General features: G+C 36.7%; 1 long non-coding RNA gene across 1 annotated transcript; it reads left to right on the forward strand.

Moving 5' to 3' along the window:
• Window positions 1-5,445: 5,445 nt before the first annotated feature.
• Window positions 5,446-19,652, forward strand: LOC122032485. Its single transcript, XR_006126104.1, has 2 exons — window positions 5,446-5,519; window positions 19,568-19,652. It is a non-coding gene; the product is annotated as an uncharacterized LOC122032485 (long non-coding RNA).
• The last annotated feature ends 529 nt before the right edge of the window (window positions 19,653-20,181 follow it).

A 20,181-nucleotide genomic window follows, 5' to 3' on the forward strand; every position in this document is an offset into this window, starting at 1 on the left:
ACCGGACCTCGGGATCGGTCGACTGGATCAAGCCGAGGTGTGCGGGTCAGAGGAGACTGATCGGTCGACCGGACCCTGGGATCGGTCGACCGAACCCAGGGATAGAGTTTGACCAGATCGAAGCGGAGCGACAGATCGACAGACCAGATGCGGTGGAGATCATCTGATCGGTCGACCGAACATGAGGATCGGTCGACCAATCCGCTTCGGGTCAAAGCTGATCCCGAGACTTGGGGATCTGGATCAGATCTTGCAGAGCTATAAGAGGAGGCCTCGAGGTGCAGCTCAGACATCGAATTCGAACAGAAGAACGTGTGACCTTATACGCTGCTCCGAAAGCTTCAACTAGACTCTGCTACTCTGACAATTGACAACCACTTCATATTTGTATTTTGTCGGTATAATCTTTCTTTTTAAGCTCTTACTTGTACTCATCTATTTGTAAAGATTTGCGCTATATAGTTGTTGCCCATCGAAAGCGGTCAAGGACCACAGGCCTTCGAGTAGGAGTCGAGATAGGCTCCGAACAAAGTAAACCACTTGCGTCTCTGTGTATTTGCATTTACTTTCCGCTGTGTTTCTACTCTTAGTTTTAAATCGCTAAAATAGCCACAAGCGCTATTAACCCTAAGCGCTTTCGATCCATCAGAATGCACTTAAAGCCAATGCGCAAGTTTGAATGTGTCACTTATAAACTAGTAATGGAGACCGTGGAATTTATTTAAATAATCTCTCTCTCCTACTTAGTTATTTAAATTGAGGAATTTTAACATGCACACATATAACAGCACATAAAAACGGTATCACAACACATAAAACATCATATAATGACAATAAATATGAAAATAAAATTTTCAGCTAATATGGCCTCATCTATCGCTGTCCTCCAATATACCGCCAATGGATCAAGCCATCGTGTCTATGTCGCTTCCTTCTCCACCGTACCTCCGACCCTCAAAATGGTACTATACATAGCAAGGATACAAGCCGCAATAAAAAGAAATAAAAATTTACATTTATCGATCTTATATTTCACAAAGGAATTTACATGTACTCTAGATCGAACAAAATGTAAAAAAAAAAAATAATACAACCACGGGCTGCATTTAATTATTACAATTATGCATATTAAACAACCTCGACATACCCGAGGGTTCAAATCATACACAAACACAAAAAGCCATAATAGTTGGATCTAGGATGCATGTAACCATAGAGTTAATATTTCTAGCACATCCTACTATTATCCGGCCTAAACTTATATACGAACAGTGCATAATTTAACCAAAAACAAATCACACAGAACTAGAAAACTTGCTCTGATACCACTTAAAGGCGCTGGAATTCTGTTCTGTTTCAATTTCCCTGTACAAAAAAATTATACAAGAGCAGAACTTTTCCTAGCAACCCGCATGTTCGATCAATCATGTATTTGATCAATCAAGCAAATTTTTGAATGATCAAAGCACACCTTGATAGAAGTACAAGATCACTGGCCTCTTGTGTTGATATTTCAAAAAATGATATAAAGAAAACTAACTAATTACGCAGCAGAATTAAAGAACTAGTTGTACCTTTCTTCGTAGCTAAAGATCTCTTGATCTTCTGCCGTATTCCTCTCCTCTTCTTGGACGTCGTGTGGCCGATGATCTACCAAGACAAAAACCACCCTTCCTCTCATTTCTCCAAACCGCCGGTTACAAAAAAAGGCTCTAGGATGGGGCACCTTCTAATCTTCTTCATTCTTTTCTTCTTCCTCTTCTCCAATCCGCCGGCCACCAAGGAGGAGGGGGCGCCAGTCACCAAGGAGGAGGGGCGCCGACCTTAGCTAAGGAGAAGGGGAATGGCATCGGCCCTAGCTAAGGAAAAGAGGAGGCTTATGGAAAAATTAAGTTTTAGGGGACACCACCTACTCCTTTTATAACCTTTGTCGTCGGTTACAAAGAAAAACAAATAACATAATTCTGTTTAGAAAAAATCTCCCTTTCTAAAATCAAACCAAAACCAAGTTAAGCCAAACCAAGTTAAGCCAAACCAAGTTAAACCAAATCAAATTAAGGATGGGTGGATGCGAGGCTTTATATAGAGGCTACAATAGGGACCTAGAGGAGGAATTGGTTTAGGTCTCCTGATGGGCTTGGGCTTCCTGTGTTCGGCCCGAACACCCAACTCAAGTCCATCAATAATAACTCATACCACTTAAGGGTTATTATTGAACTACCGCACCAATCTCATATTACAATATGGGTTCCTTTTTATCATGAGTGTGTTAATCTCCCTGTGTTTAAGTTATCGTATGTCCGTTAATTAATTGAGTTACTGACAATCCAATTAATTAACATCTGATTCCAAAAGTAGTACTACTCAACTTTATTATTATGCCGGACTAAGTCCGCCTGCAGGGTTTACATGATAATCCTTATGAGCCCCTCAAGGGGACATTATCAACATAAATAATTAGGACACAGATTCCTTATATAATCAACAACACACCGTATAAATAATATTATTTCCTAATTTATCGGGTCTATTGATTTAACGAATAAATCTCACTCATTGATAAGTTAAAGAAATAAATACTAAGTATATATGCTTGTTATTATATCAGGATTAAGAGGACGCACATCCATAATAACAGAGGTTTTGTTCTTTTATGTAGTCAGTACAAATCGAACAACCTCAAACGGTCCTGCTCAATACACTTATAGTGTACTAGTGTAATTTTATAGTCAAGACAGACTAATACCAAATTACACTACAATCGTTCCAATGATTTGTCCCTATCCATCTTGGTTGTGAGCTATTATTTATAATTTATAAGGAACCGATAACATGATTTTCTGTGTGGTACCACACACCATGTTATCTATAATATAAATTAAATGGACAACTGCATCGACATATATATAAATATAAAATGCAAACATTTGATCAAAGTGATTCTCATTTCAAAATATTTCAAAACAGATATTTATACAAAAGCTAGGCTTATAGTATATATCCCAATAAGAATGTGTGTCAAACTACAATAAAAATATATATGAAATGTATACATCAATTAACTTACCATCATTAATTAGCGACAAATTTATATAAATCCATTACTAATGTGTTTACAGAATTTAAATTCTGTTCTCTAATGATGAAAATCTAAATGATAGAATACATTTCATCATTAATCCGTTGCTAATTGCATAGTGACAGAATAAGTCCGTCGCTAGCACACTATAACAAACCGCACAAAGACGACACCAAAAAGATAACTATTTTAAGAAAAATTATTATAAATTTGATAAAAAATAATGATTTTTGACAAAATTATTATCTTTGATGCAAAAGTTATCCCAAAAGACAATCCTAACAATAGTTAGAACAATAATATAATGAATCATTGTCAATAAAAATATTTTTATAATGCTAGGAAGAACGATAGATAAACTGTTATTGTTGTGCTAATAAGAAGGTTATATATCACTGTTAATGAAATAATAATGGTTGTATTTTTTCCACCTCAAACTCACACAAAAAATTCTCCTTATAACTTTTTCTCCTGCTCCCCTTTGTGAACCCTAATTTCAGAGCCGCCTCCTTTCTACCACTCATCTCCTTGTTCTGTTCTTCCAAGCCACCTCCTTCTTTCTACGACTCATCTCCTTGTTCTCTTCTCCCACTAAGGGTTCTTCCTCTTAGTGGGCTCTTAGTGGGAGAAGAAATCACAATCTTTGTTAATCGCAGAGAAGAGAGCATCGCAAACAGGATAAGAGAAAGAAGAAGAAGACAAAGAGCGAGTTGTAAAGTAAGACATTTGTTTCTTATCCACTCTCTCCTGCACACTACCACTACTACACGTGAGATAAGTAATCGAAGAGAAGAATTTGCTTTTGTGTTATAGATAGCAATGACATAAACGATAGCGGATGAAGAGTGTTGGCGACCCACGTTAGCGCTAAAGAACAGAGAGTGGGTGGAGTGTGGGGAATTAGAGAGAGTGAGGGGGGAAAGGGTTCCCTAAAAGGAGTTAAAAATTTTAAGGAGCAGCATTACATTTTTCCTTTTTGCTGTAGAAGAGAAGTGAGAGTAGGGGTCGATGCAGAACAGGAGGAATGTCGACTCAATTTAGCACGAGTCATCAGGCGGCGTGATTGCTAGCGGTGACGATGATGTTCTGGTCATGAACGGAAGTGGTGGCAGCGGTGACGGTGCGGAGGGCAGAGGTGCAGTGACATTTCAAGAAGCTCAACAAGCAGACCGTCAAGAGCATCATGGTCACTCTTTTGATTTTTATCATATTTTCTTCTGCTACTGCCCAAATTTCGGCCATTTGAGTACCAAGAATCATAACCCTAATTTTTGAGAACTTGTTCCTGTGTCTGCAGAGCTCAGATGGAGACATCATAGACTATGTACACATCTCGAAACAACTAGCCTTTGATCATCCCTTGCTCAAGAACCACACCGTCCAAGTTTACTAATTTCTTCTTCTTCTTCTCCTCCTCTGCCCAAATCCATTCTCCATTCCACTGACACTCTGAGAATCTCAAAAGTTGATGCCATCTTAATGGGATCTTAGGATCAGATCAACCCCTTTCAAACTCATTGCATCTAAGGTCTCATGTGCTTATATTGCATTCAAATTCATAATTGGAGCTTTTTACCCTTGCCATATTCCAATGTGCTAAGCTTTCTTTTCTAGTTGTTTAATAATTGTGTTTGGTGGTAAGTTATTGCTCACTTTGAGCATATGGAGAAATACTATACATACTAGTTTGACAAACTATTTCATCGATACATATGGATGTTCATCTTAATAACAAGGTCACATATTTTAGATATTGACAGGACATTAATAGAATGCAGAATTTGCACTGTCTATGTGTTCTACTAAACCTTTTCTACTTTCTGGAGGTCCTTACTTGTCCCTTTAAGAATTTGCACAGATTGATACAAACAAATCTTAATGATGCATTTATGTCTATATGTTGAATGGGAACTTTTTTGGTTTCATCTTATTCTATTTTACTTTTTTCTAATAACCTCCTCTTTGAACCCCCATAATCAAAATCCTATTTTAGCTAGGTATATTCCTGATGTTTATTTGTTCCCATTCTATAACCTCTGCTGGTTCTTAGGCAGTATTTTGTTACTTTCTCCTATAAACATGATGTCTTGAGTTTGTGAGTCAGTGATTATATGCAGCCTTAGCATTTCTTTATCTATGATCATATTTTTTCTCAGGTTTGTTGATAAGTCTGTGCATATGTCTGATCAATGTAGCCTAACTTATGGTGGTGTTGGTGCATCAGTACACAAGCTTGATGGTCACAAGGCTGCTGTTCTTTGTGTTCAGGCATGCTATATTACTATATTATTTTTAAATCTTTTTATTAGCATTGGAATACTTCTGTTAAATGCTTTCATAACTTACTATCCTTTTGACTTTTATTCCAGTGGTTTCCTAACAAAGCATCAATTTTTGGCAACTACTGAGGATGGCTTCCTCAATTTCTGGAATTATAAAGGTATTTGTTTATCTATAATGAAGATTTTGGAAAGTAATTTTCCCATTTATTTTTTTGAGACAAGTCTTTAAAGACAACATAGGACCACACTTATCTTCTGTCAATGTGATGATGCCATTCATGCTCATCATTAAAGGCTTTTTTTTTTGGTGAAATAAGCATCACTGCAATCTTCCATCGCCTCCATTATTGGGGTTGTTAATTTTAATATTATTAACCTTTATCATGTTAATCGTTATGTGTTTGTCTTAATGATTTGGGCTTAACAATATGGATCTTATCTTTCCATTGAACTATATATATGCAATATTTTATCACTAGGAATATTGAAATTAATTAACTCCCTTTTTTATAAAACTATTTATTAGATTTCTCTTTGGTCTCTCTCTACATCATATTGGTTCAACTCTGATCAATTCAACTCCTTTAAATGTAGCTACGATTTACTATTGACCTTTGAACATGTCCTATCATCTCTAATTCTTTTCCTATGTTGTCATCAATTGGTGCTATACCTATTTGCTCAATAATAATATTTTTTAAATTCCACATAATTCATGTTTTATTATCATCTAGTTGTTTTGTCCCAACTAATTGGATGTATGTTACATGAATATTATATCCCATAGAACTTCAATTATTTTTAGTTACTAAAATCAATTTAATTATTTTTTTGCCTTGGCTACATTAACCGTTGTACGTGTGACCATTTTTTTTATTAATAGTATTATACTTTGGTTGACAAAGTGTCATAGATTATACTAGAATTTATGAAATTTATCTTTTAGCTTAAGGAGAAGAGATGATCACATTGAATCTTAGAAGCTCTTCTTTATTTTGACCACCAAATATTTATTTAATGTATTATACCTTGAACAATATCTTCCTTGTAGAATAGTAAATTTGAGATACCTAAAACTTTTACTTAGGGTTTCCGCATTTTCCCATCTTAAGCTTCAATTACTTTCTTAGCACTAAAATTATGTAATTGATTTTATTTACAATTTGAGCTTCAAATTTAATCTAATTAAACTCTTTGAATTAACATAATATTCAACAGAGATGTCTATTTTGAAATATAATTGGTTATTAATATCATATTCCTTAATTGCATTATTAACAACAAGAAAGCTTTTCCCAATTATCGTTATCAACAAGAAATTTTTAATTTTCAACTTGCATCTAACATTACCCAAGCCTCTATATTTTCTCTCTATTTTTCAATCTGATAAACAATTTTTTAATTCTAATTTTGTCTCATATAGTATGGTAGGTCATTCTCCATCATAGAATTTTTTTTGTATAAGGGGTTGCTAAAGGCTCCACTAGTGATCCTACGAACAGTTGAACTCTCTGTAACAAACCTTGCATGCTATTTTTAGATAATTCTAACATTAGAAGCATGAAAATTTTACTTTTAAGGAGCCCATGTTATAAATTTCCTTGCTGATTTGAAGTTCATTATCTACTTCACCCCATTGTCATGGGTTCTACCAATTTAGGTTTATAAGAATAGTCTTTTTCAAGCATTCTCATGTTAAAGGTTTTATGGTTAACTAATGCCAACTAGCTTGGATTAATTAAATAGAAAAAAAATTCTAAAATGTGACAAGCAAGATCATTCTTACTGTTTAAAGGAGACACCCTATCAAGCATTATACCAATTACAAAGCAATGGCACAGAAGAGAACATTGGTAAAGAGGTTGAACACTCCATTCGTGAGTTCAAGTGTCAGCTGTCAGCTGTCAGCTGTGACATCTAAAGTAATGATATTTTAAAAAAGTTTCAGTATATTTTTTGCCTATTTGCTTAACTTTTGGTTGGCCTGCTCTTTATTGTGGAAGAGAAATAACCCCTTTGTCCAACTTGTATTTATTGCATAGTGCATGCATGCATCCTTTATGTTATGGTAAAGCCACCTCATTTGGCTTTTCCTCAAATCTCTTTTTTTATGCCCTAGAGCCATATCTATAAAAGCAAAAATAGCAAAGATGTGTAGTGTAACGACCACCCTTCTTACTACTACTCTGAGGGTGACCGCTACTGGTTCTACTAACTACACATAACACCATACTACTTACTTTAACACTAGAGATACATTAAACTAATGGAAACATATCACCTATCAGAATATGTCTCTAAGTAGCAGCATAAAATTTTCTTCCTTGATACATATTTTTCTTTTCTTTTCTTCCTTGTTTATTTTTACAGGATTAAACATGCAATTAAGTGAAGCAACAAGTAAGAAGACATACGGACAGATGAAGCTTAAATACTTCTACTGCTTGCTACATCTTTGTTAACTTGCATTCATTAAAGGAATGTAGTTATTCATTCTACAAATTAAAACTACTGTTCATCAGTTTAAAACAACCAAACATCACATGCTTTTCTTTCATACACATGCTTTTCTTTCATACACCAAAACTCTTACTGCTCATGCATTTCTAACAACCCGAACAGAGCACCCTTTTCTTCTTTTTTATAGACAAGACCAAAGAATTCCTGCAGATTTAATTCCCACGGCAAACAAACTGACAGCAATAGTGATACCAAGCATAGGAAAATTTCTAGCATTTCACAGCCGATTACAATTTCCAGCAGTAACAAAAGGAAAACTGAGCATAGGAAATTGCTAACTATTCATGTATACCACTTACTGCAATTAAAAATCAAATTAACTCACATAGATTTCTGCAAACTGGAATCTATCACTACAGCAGAAATTTATCATGTGGCAGTTTTTTTTTTTCCTTAAAGCAAAACTCATATAGAATACTAACATGCACATAAAGTACTGAGCTTATAACAATCAACTGTAACAACACTACTGAGCATAAGAATACCACTGAAAATACTGAGCATATAACAATCCAGCATGCATAAAACTTCTGAGCATTTAACCAAGCATTTAACCATCCAAATGGTTCCCGAAATTTAACAGAACAAAGGCATTTGAACAACTTCAAAACAGCAAAACAGAAAGAGCAAAAAGAATCTGTATTTCTCTAAATTCTCCTAGTTATTTAAGAAGAAAACTAATTAAATTAACTTATAGCAATTTCTTAGCAAGGTCCCAAGCTCCCATAACAGCCATCACACACACCATCAACATCTCCTTGTCGCCTTCTTCTATAACACTTTAGCTTTTTCTTTATTTTTATCTATATCTGCGGTAGGAGGAAAAAAAATAGTATCTATAAGCTAAAAGCTTAGTAAGTGCTTTCTACTCACAAAATCCGATAAGGAATCCATAAACATAACTGAAAACAGGGAGTACATGCTCAACATGAAAATAGCAGATAGAACTACATCATGCATCTCTAAAGGAAACAACAATTTAACTTGCTAGAAATTTGCAACTTAGATAAAAGAACTTGTTCTGTTTGTTTCCAAAATTAATATTTTTATACTTTAAAAATAATATTCAGCATTGTACCACTTTGCGCGCCTTTCTTAATGAGAATTGAGGTAGCTAATCCCAAAACCATTAAGACACTTCTAGACCTTATGTCTAGGGGCAACTTGGAGCCCATCCCTTGGACCTTGTGTCCGATACATGCCCTTTTAAAAGTAAAATACTTTTCTTTATATCCTTCTTTAAATACTTCTTGTAATAAAATGTCTTGGCATTTATTTAAGCACTTAGTGTGCTTTGATTCTAAATTCTGGAATTCAAGATCAATTTGTAACCTTAGTCTTACTTTGCTTGTATTTCTCACATATATACATTATGCACGGGATTCTAAAACCATATGCCACTAATATATATCTGGATATATTCAAAACAAACTCAATCATAATTTAAAACCTACATGGTCTTAGGAAGCTCACGACAGTAACAGGTTTCAAATGACAAACTTGTGAAACTAAGCATTTCTGAATCTTAACCATTCTTTAATCATGCCGTGATTGGTAAGAAGCATAGCTACTTAGACATGCTTGAAATGTAAGGTAAATACATCCAAATAAGCATGCTGTGACAATCAAGGAAAACATCAAAACTCTGTCCGTGCATTAAAAATGGCCAAAAGAACTTAACCCAAAAACTTAAACCGAATTGTTAAAGCAAGGGTTGCAATCTAATCCATATGCTAGAATGAAAGGGTTGCTATTGTTCATTTCACAACAAAATGCAAAACAAAACCCCGAGAGCTACTCCTACCGCAGGTGAGAAGCACTTACAACGGTGTTCTTGGACTTACAACCCGAGGAGCGCTCTAGGTTTTCGGTAGAGCTTCGGTTTCTCCCTTTTCCTTGTGTTTCCCGAGTTTTCCTTGCCGGAAAGGTCACCCACGGTTGGAGACCGGTCGGAAAACACCTCGCCGGCGTCGGGAGGAGGAACCCTAGCCTTGGCTGTGGTTTTCGCCCAAGAGAAGAATCGCGCCGTCGGGAGAGGAAAAAGAGAGGAAAAGCTTAGGTTTAGGTCACGGAAAATCACTTAACCCTTTATAACTTAGTTTTAATTCGATTCCAACTATGCTTAAATCTATTTCTCTCCATACTAGGTTAATAAAACACGCGCAGCCCAGTTGGTTAGTCGGCTCTCAACCAACCAAGGGTCTAGGCTTCGAATCCTTATCCGTGCACCTTTTTATTTTCAAAGTTTATTTTCGGTTTCTAAAATATCGCTTAACTATGCTATAAACTTAATTCTTTCCTTATAAGGTTAACAAAAACCTTGCTCAACGTGTCACGGTTCAAGTGTCAAGGTTGGGTTGAGTCTTCAACGCTTTTTTTTCAAAACTTCTTTCTTTTGTGACCCTACTAAACGACCTTCAAAATTTGCAAAAAATGCTCTAAAAACTCCTAAAAATCTAGAATATTTTAAAATATTTCCAAATATTTTTATGGACTTTAGAACTTAAAATAAGGAAAATGTGGTTATCATAATTCCCCATACCTTAAAAAAGTTCGTCCTCGAACTTAGAATACTCCCTTACTGCTCCTACCACTGCCTCGCTCCCAAGTGACTCTCGTGGCCGCCCATACACCGACCTTCACTAGCTTCACTTCTTCTTCTTGGTCTCTCTTAGTCCTCATCCGTCACTATCTCATGTCTATCAAACTAAGATCTCTTGGATCTGTGGCAGACCGGCTCCACTTGCTAGGGTCGAGGCACTCTACATGGAGACATGAAACATGTGTATCTTGAGGACATGTCTTGTGGTAATTCCAACAAAGCTACTTTCCAACTCGTCCATGTCAGAGGGGTCCTTACATGAGGACTCAATTTGCCTTCTTGCAAATCTCATCACCCCTTCATAGGAGCAACTTTGAGAAAACCGAATCTCCTACTTGAAATTCCAAAGACAAGGTGTGTCAAGATAGCTTTTTGTCTACACCGGCGCCTCAATCCTCCGTCTGATTTTCAGCCTGAGTGGTTTCTTCTATCACATTAACGCCACTCTACTTCCATTTCTTTTCTTTCACCCTTCTTGCCAGATATAGGTGATCTGCACTTTCTGCCATACAACGCCTTCGTACGGTGCCATCTTGATGGTAGCTGATAGCTATTGTAAGCAAACTCACTATACGGATACTTGCACCAACCGCTTTAAAATCTAGTCACAAGCCCCGGCATATCTTCTAGGATCTGATTTACTCGCTGCTCTCATCCCGTCGATCGAGGATGGAAGGTCAGAACTCGAGCTTGGTGCCTAGTGCATCAACACTCCCAAAGTGAGAGGTGAAGCGCCCATCTCTATCGTGAAATAATAGATTTGGGAACTCCGTGAAGTCTTATCACCTCTTTAACATACAGCTGTGCTAACCGCTCTATAGAGTGAGACACTTTGATGGCTAGAAAATGAGTGACTTGGTCAATCTGTCCACTATCACCCATATCGCATCATATCCATTCGTGGTTCTTGGGAGACCATGAAGTCCATAGATATATCTTCCCACTTCCACTCGGTATGGAAGAGGTTGTAAAACTCCTCCCGGTCTCGGTGTTCTGCTGACCGGCGTCGGTCAGTGTCTCATATTTAGCTACATCTCTTTGAGTCCGGACCACCGGAATCTGTTTCACGTCTTGGTACATCTTGGTAGAACCGGGATGCATAGCGTATGGTGCACTATGGGCTTCTTCTAAAATTTTCTTTCACTCTTCATCATTGGGAACAAGGCGATTTCCCGATAAAGAATTCCACCGTCTCGATACCAAATTTCAACTTCCTTCTTCTCTGTATCCCTTGCTGATCTTTGAATATCGGATCTTCGCTTTGCTTTCTCTGTATATCCTCGCGGGGTTGACTCTAGTGTCAATGCGAAAGTTGCCCATAAATAATTTCAAGTCCGAATCGACAACTCCTTCTCAGTGGCGGCGGACTAATGATGATAAGGACATCAAGGATGCACTGGACTTTCTCTTAGTGCATCCGCCACTTTATTAGCTTTACGGGTGGTAGAGGATTTCAGTCATAATCTTTGACCAACTCTAACCACCTGCTGTCTCATGTTTAAGTCCTTCCGGTGAAGAAGTACTTAAGACTCGATGGTCAGTGAAGATTCTGCACTGGACTCCATACAAGTAGTGTCGCCAGAGTTTCAGTGCAAAGACTACTGCCACTCTAGATCATGAGTGGGTAGTTCTTCTCGTAGTCTTTGAGTTGTCTTAAGCATAAGCTATAACTTTTCCTTCCTGCATGAGTACAGCCCCTAAGCCCATCTTGGAAGCATCATAGATGTCAAACTCTTGTCACCCTCGAATCGGACAAGATAGAGCGGGTCGTCTTCTTGAGTTCTTGAAAACTCGCTCACATTTATCGACTATTCAAACTTCTTGTCCTTCCTGGTGAGGGTTGTAAGTGGAGAGGCTATTCTAGAAAAGTCCTCCACAAATTTTTCTGTAGTACCCAGCTAAACCAAGGAAGCTTCGATCTCCCGACATTCTTGGGTCTCTTCCAGTTACTCACCGCTTACTGGATCTACCTGAATGCCTTCTTTTGAAACAATGTGACCTAGAAATGCCACCTGCTCCAACCAGAACTCGCACTTTGAGAATTTAGCATAGAGCTGCTTTTGCTGAAGGGTCTGCAGAACTATTCTCAAGTGCGTGTCATGCTCCTCTGGGGTTTTGGAATAGATTAGAATGTCGTCGATAAACACGATGACAAACTTGTCAAGGTATTCACTGAACACTCTATTCATCAGGTCCATAAAGACTGCAGGTGCATTAGTCACACCAAAAGGCATGACCACGAATTCATAGTGTCCATATCTGGTCCTGAAAGCAGTTCTGGGTATATCACTCTCCTTCACTTTTAACTGATGGTACCCAGAGCGCAGATCTATCTTGGAGAACACTGTTGCCCCTTTCAATTGATCAAATAAATCATCGATCCTGGGCGGTGGATACATTGCTTGATGGTCACTGATTCGAGCCTATAATCTATGCACATCCGCATAGATCCATCCTTCTTCTCGACAAACAACACAGAGCTCCCCTGAGTGACTAGGGCGGATGAAACCCTTGTCAAGTAGCTCCTGAAGTTGCTCTTGTAACTCTTTTAGCTCTGCTGGAGACATGCGATATGGAGCTTTTGAAATTGGACCGGTACCAGGAACCAGTTCAATCTCAAACTCCACTTCTCTGTTTGGAGGTAGTCCAGGTAGCTCTTCTGGGAATACCTCCGGATACTCACAGACTACCCGAACTTCCTCCTGCTTAGGTCTTTCTTCTTCTTCTGTACTCACATTGAATGCAAGAAAACCAGCACACCCTTTAGCTAGCATCTGGTGAGCTGTGAGGGATGAGAGAAATTTCTGGGTCTTCCTCTTTGGTACTCCGGTAAATTCAAAGGATGATTCACCTTCTGGACTAAAGATCACTTTTCTTCTGCGGCAGTCCACTGAAGCACTGTACTTGCTGAGGAAATCCATACCCAAAATGATATCGAAATCCTGCATAGCGAGGACTACCAGATTAACACATAGCTCTCGGTCTGAAATTCTGACTGGTACAGACCAAGCCACCTAGATTCCATGACTTCCCCTGAAGGTAGGGTTGTCGGAACTTGAATTCATGCTTTCAGTAGGTACCTGTAATTCTTTGGCAAAAGGTATGGATACAAAAGAATGGGTCGCCTCAAGATCAAATAGTGCAGTAGCTATATGCTGAAAAATAACTACTTGACCTGTTACGAGCGTGGAGGCACTAGCAGCTTCCTCTTTGGTAAGGAGAATACTCGCATCATGTCAAAGGCGGAACTGTGGAGCTTCCAACCTTCCTTGACCGATCCGAGGTCCTTCGAGTTGCAGCATATAATGTAGTTGAGGCTTGGCTCCATATTGTATGGTGCGTGGCGAGGTGCTTTGAACTTGTTAGGACATGTTGGCCATGTCCTTCTTGACCACAAGAATAACATCCAATCTTACCCAAGAGCAGGCTTCTGGATGTGTTCTCCCACATTTAAGGGGGAAAGAGCTTAGTCTGTTTGTTTACGGTCCTCCTTCGATTACTTCCAATCCACCGCTTCCTTTTAGTATCCTTGTCTTTCCGCTTCGATTATTTAACCGGGGTTTCGATTTCCCGCCTTGGTCTCCATCTTGATTGGCCTTTCAGGCTCTCTTTTGCCTTCATATGCAGATAGTCACTACCAGGCTCTACTTGACCAACTCTTCTCCGCTGATGAGTTCCATGTAGTCACATTAAGTGATTGAGCATTACACCCGTGTCGACTTCGTTCCTTCTCTACTTACTAGTTCCGGGCGAGACGAGCTAGCTTGTTGAATCTTTTCCTCTGTCGGATCCCCCTGTCTGAACTCCATAAACTCCTCGTAGTGCTTGTTGGTGATCTTTTGGCGAAAGAACTCGTCGTAGAATTCGTCTCAAAATCAATCCATTTCATCCGATTGATTGCCCTCTTGCTCTTTACTCTCTCCCACCACATGCGTGCGTCTCGGTCAGGCAGAAGGAGGCACACTTGACTTTCTCGACTGCGAGAGAAGCTCCATGATGCTCTCGAGAGTTTTAACCAAGCACAGGCATCCGGGCTCCAGGTTCTGCGAGAAACTCTCTGGTTTGTTCAGCTTCACCGAATGAGGTAGGATTCTTGTCTACGAGATGCCGTGCGACTCCTTGGTAGGTCAGAACCTCGTTACCACTGGAGTCTCCACATTCTTGTTTGAGGCATAGGAGGAGTGGTTGTTGATTTGCCATCGATTGGCAATTACTTGTTCATGCCACTACTTGTTTTACGGTTGGGCAACAACTTCAGAAAGATTGGGCCCAGTTGAGCCTGGCCCCTCTTCCTCCTGAACCTGGTCCTCAGTACGAGCGGTACGGGGACGTCCTCTTCTCGACATCTAGTTAAACAAATAAGAAAATTTGATAATTTCTCTACCCTTTCTAAACATACACATTTATATATTAAAAAAGGAAATAGCTAAAAACTCTTATCTTACTTAATCACTTATAAACAATCCATCCATACTGCAAATAATAATAATAAAGGAAAGCAATAAAGAAAAAACTTAAATACTTTCTTACTTGAAGACGGCAAAGATGATGCTGATGTGTGTGTGTTGCTGGAAAATGGACCTGCTCTGATACCAACTGTAACGACCACCCTTCTTACTACTACTCTGAGGGTGACCGCTACTGGTTCTACTAACTACACATAACACCATACTACTTACTTTAACACTAGAGATATATTAAACTAATGGAAACATATCACCTATCAGAATATGTCTCTAAGTAGCAGCATAAAATTTTCTTCCTTGATACATATTTTTCTTTTCTTTTCTTCCTTGTTTATTTTTACAGGATTAAACATGCAATTAAGTGAAGCAACAAGTAAGAAGACATACGGACAGATGAAGCTTAAATACTTCTACTGCTTGCTACATCTTTGTTAACTTGCATTCATTAAAGGAATGTAGTTATTCATTCTACAAATTAAAATTACTGTTCATCAGTTTAAAACAACCAAACATCACATGCTTTTCTTTCATACACATGCTTTTCTTTCATACACCAAAACTCTTACTGCTCATGCATTTCTAACAACCCGAACAGAGCACCCTTTTCTTCTTTTTTATAGACAAGACCAAAGAATTCCTGCAGATTTAATTCCCACGGCAAACAAACTGACAGCAATAGTGATACCAAGCATAGAAAAATTTCTAGCATTTCACAGCCGATTACAATTTCCAGCAGTAACAAAAGGAAAACTGAGCATAGGAAATTGCTAACTATTCATGTATACCACTTACTGCAAATAAAAATCAAATTAACTCACATAGATTTCTGCAAACTGGAATCTATCACTACAGCAGAAATTTATCATGTGGCAGTTTTTTTTTTTCCTTAAAGCAAAACTCATATAGAATACTAACATGCACATAAAGTACTGAGCTTATAACAATCAACTGTAACAACACTACTGAGCATAAGAATACCACTGAAAATACTGAGCATATAACAATCCAGCATGCATAAAACTTCTGAGCATTTAACCAAGCATTTAACCATCCAAATGGTTCCCGAAATTTAACAGAACAAAGGCATTTGAACAACTTCAAAACAGCAAAACAGAAAGAGCAAAAAGAATCTGTATTTCTCTAAATTCTCCTAGTTATTTAAGAAGAAAACTAATTAAATTAACTTGCAGCAATTTCTTAGCAAGGTCCCAAGCTCCCATAACAGCCATCACACACACCATCAACATCTCCTTGTCGCCTTCTTCTATAACACTTTAGCTTTTTCTTTATTTTTATCTATATCTGCGGTAGGAGGAAAAAAAATAGTATCTATAAGCTAAAAGCTTAGTAAGTGCTTTCTACTCACAAAATCCGATAAGGAATCCATAAACATAACTGAAAACAGGGAGTACATGCTCAACATGAAAATAGCAGATAGAACTACATCATGCATCTCTAAAGGAAACAACAATTTAACTTGCTAGAAATTTGCAACTTAGATAAAAGAAATTGTTCTGTTTGTTTTCAAAATTAATATTTTTATACTTTAAAAATAATATTCAACTTTACTTGGGCCCGACATTGTACCACTTTGCGCGCCTTTCTTAATGAGAATTGAGGTAGCTAATCCCAAAACCATTAAGACACTTCTAGACCTTATGTCTAGGGGCAACTTGGAGCCCATCCCTTGGACCTTGTGTCCGGTACATGCCCTTTTAAAAGTAAAATACTTTTCTTTATATCCTTCTTTAAATACTTCTTGTAATAAAATGCCTTGGCATTTATTTAAGCACTTAGTGTGCTTTGATTCTAAATTCTGGAATTCAAGATCAATTTGTGACCTTAGTCTTACTTTGCTTGTATTTCTCACATATATACATTATGCAAGGGATTCTAAAATCATATGCCACTAATATATATCTGGATATATTCAAAACAAACTCAATCAGAATTTAAAGCCTACATGGTCTTAGGAAACTCACGGCAGTAACAGGCTTCAAATGACAAACTTGTGAAACTAAGCATTTTTTGAATCTTAACCATTCTTTAATCATGTCGTGATTGGAAAGAAGCATAGCTACTTAGACATGCTTGAAATGTAAGGTAAATACATCCAAATAAGCATGCTGTGACAATCAAGGAAAACATCAAAACTCTGTCCGTGCATTAAAAATGGCCAAAAGAACTTAACCCAAAAAACTTAAACCGAATTGTTAAAGCAAGGGTTGCAATCTAATCCATATGCTAGAATGAAAAGGTTGCTATTGTTCATTTCACAACAAAATGCAAAACAAAACCCCGAGAGCTACTCCTACCGCAGGTGAGAAGCACTTACAACGGTGTTCTTGGACTTACAACCCGAGGAGCGCTCTAGGTTTTCGGTAGAGCTTCAGTTTCTCCCTTTTCCTTGTGTTTCCCGAGCTTTCCTTGCCGGAAAGGTCACCCACGGTTGGAGACCGGCCGATTTTCGCCCAAGAGAAGAATCGCGCCGTCGGGAGAGGAAAAAGAGAGGAAAAGCTTAGGTTTAGGTCACGGAAAATCACTTAACCCTTTATAACTTAGTTTTAATTCGATTCCAACTATGCTTAAATCTATTTCTCTCCATACTAGGTTAATAAAACACGCGCAGCCCAGTTGGTTAGTCGGCTCTCAACCAACCAAGGGTCTAGGCTTCGAATCCTTATCCGCGCACCTTTTTATTTTCAAAGTTTATTTTCGGTTTCTAAAATATCGCTTAACTATGCTATAAACTTTATTCTTTCCTTATAAGGTTAACAAAAACCTTGTAGCTCAGCTGGTTGGGCTGGGTTCGGCTGAGATTCGGTTCGGGTCAAGGTCTTGGGTTCGAGTCTCCCCTTCAACGTTTTTTTTTTTCAAAACTTCTTTCTTTTTGTGACCCTACTAAACGACCTCCAAAATTTGGCATAAAAATGCTCTAAAAACTCCTAAAAATCTCTAGAATATTTTAAAAGTATTTCCAAATATTTTTATGGATTTTTAGAACTTAAAATAAGGAAAATTGGGTCGTTACATGTAGAATCAAATATCATGAAACACTTCCTATTTATTGATATTTCCATTGTTTCTTGAAAGTAGCATGCCTCCAATTCCTCACTTCAAGTTGCAGAAGCTAGTTTCTATTAATGGAACACATGGGTCATTTAATTTCTGCTGTTTTCAACCCTTCTACATTTATCTTACAACAGGCAAATTTTTGAGTCTTGTTCTTTTCAAGGTTTGCAAGAAGTGCATAAAATTAGTTAGCATAGTACTGTAGCCTGTACACTGAGAAGGCATACCAACTTCTTTGTAATTTGTCAGCTAGATGAATGCATGTGTCAACCTAGACTGCTGTTATATAATGATTAGTAAGTTTATTTTCTATTACAAATAAATTTACTTTTTTTTACAAATAAATTCACTTTTTTATTACAAATAAATTCACTTTTTATCCACAACTTGCTTGCCAAAGGCTTGGAAACTAGTTCAACCATTTTTGTCACACAATTTCTATATACTGTATTAAATTAGTTATTGAGATCATTTTGCAATTGTAATCTCTTACTTATGGTTATATTTCCTCTTGAGTTGTGCAGTCTTTTTCTTTAGTTTTGTACCATTCTTATACCAAGTGTGTGGCTTTGGTCTCTGCTACTTCAAAGTATGAGTATTTTTTTCACCACTATTCGAGCTAAACTCATTGAATGTGTCTGTATGTTCCTTTGTAGAGTTATTGCAAAGAGTTGGAGGATTTCTTTATCAGAGTTGATCATCACAAAAAAAAAAAAATAATAATTGGGCAATTTTTAAATTTTAGACATTTTCAAATTTCTTATTGAAATATGCTTTTAAAATGATTTGTACATTAATTGTCTTTATAGTTTTTCTACAAGTATTATATATATGTTTGTAAAGAGTGATCATGTGAACATATGTTTGTAGTTCTTATTGCTACAATTGCACTTGTATATATGTTTTCTACAATGTGTTAGATTTAGCATGAAAAATATTCTGTAGAAGAAAGTTATACTACTACAGTCTGGTAACATATTTGTATCTCCTCTCTTTGTTTTTTTTAAATTATTTCTTCTAGTTTATTATAACTCATATGTAGCTACATCAATTTAGAAGAACTACCAATGTTGGAAAATCCAAAAAGAGTTCATATATTTGAGAACTAATGTTGTGAAGATTCATGTACTATGTTAAGTAATTTAGCTTTCTTTTGGATAGAAAGTTTGTTCTTTTAGTGGAATTACACATTATGTTGAGTAATTTAGGATTGGATGGTATTTGGTATTTATTAGATTGTTCATCTTACAAAATAGAAAAAATTTATAATTGTGGCTTTCTGTTATTCTCCTTAGATCATGACAATGTTTCATTTTTCCTTCTTTGTGTAGGTCATGTACTTTTATATTATTAAAATTTCTATATTGTTCTGATAGTTAAGTTGTATAATATGGTGAGATCTATACATGTGAAAAAATTTCAAATTTTTTTATATATTTATAATTCAAAGGATAACATATTTTATGTATTAGTGCATAATAGATATAAAACTCATGATTACATATAATAAAGATTATGATTAGTTGTTGCTTCTTAAATTCCTCAGGTTAAGCATGATCAAAACAAAGAAGGGTCTCGACATAGAGGAAGATCACTTGAGATTGGCATGGGTATTTACATGCTACTATCAGTCTGCTTTCAAAAACATCTACTTGCACTTGAAAATCCAGAAGATGAAGAGGATTTGTAAACTTGTAGGATTGTATATAATTATGTATATATGTTTTACTACAAATTTGTATGTGTGTGTGTTTGTAAGAAGTATATATATATATATATATATATATATATATATATATATATATATATATATATGATAATATTTCAATATAAATTACAAGGGTTAAAAATTGTTGTCTAACATCCAAAAAAATCATGAGAAATTGATGCATTAAAAAAAATAGGTCATTCAAAGACAATAAGTACAATTCGTTGTCTTTGTACTAGAAATAAAACAATTAAAGATCGTTGTGAAAGTCCAAAAAATTGTTGTTAATTGATGCGTTGAGAAAGATGGGGATATTCAAAGACTATGATTAAAAATTATTGTCTTTTCATTTTAAAAATAACAATTTTTATCATTATATTTCAAGTTGAATCGTTGTATTTTAGGTAAAAAGATAATGGTTATTTTCTAAAATGATAATAATTTTTAATCAT

Source organism: Zingiber officinale, chromosome 11A, assembly GCF_018446385.1.
Source record: "Zingiber officinale cultivar Zhangliang chromosome 11A, Zo_v1.1, whole genome shotgun sequence".
In the NCBI taxonomy this organism is placed as follows: Eukaryota; Viridiplantae; Streptophyta; class Magnoliopsida; order Zingiberales; family Zingiberaceae; genus Zingiber; species Zingiber officinale.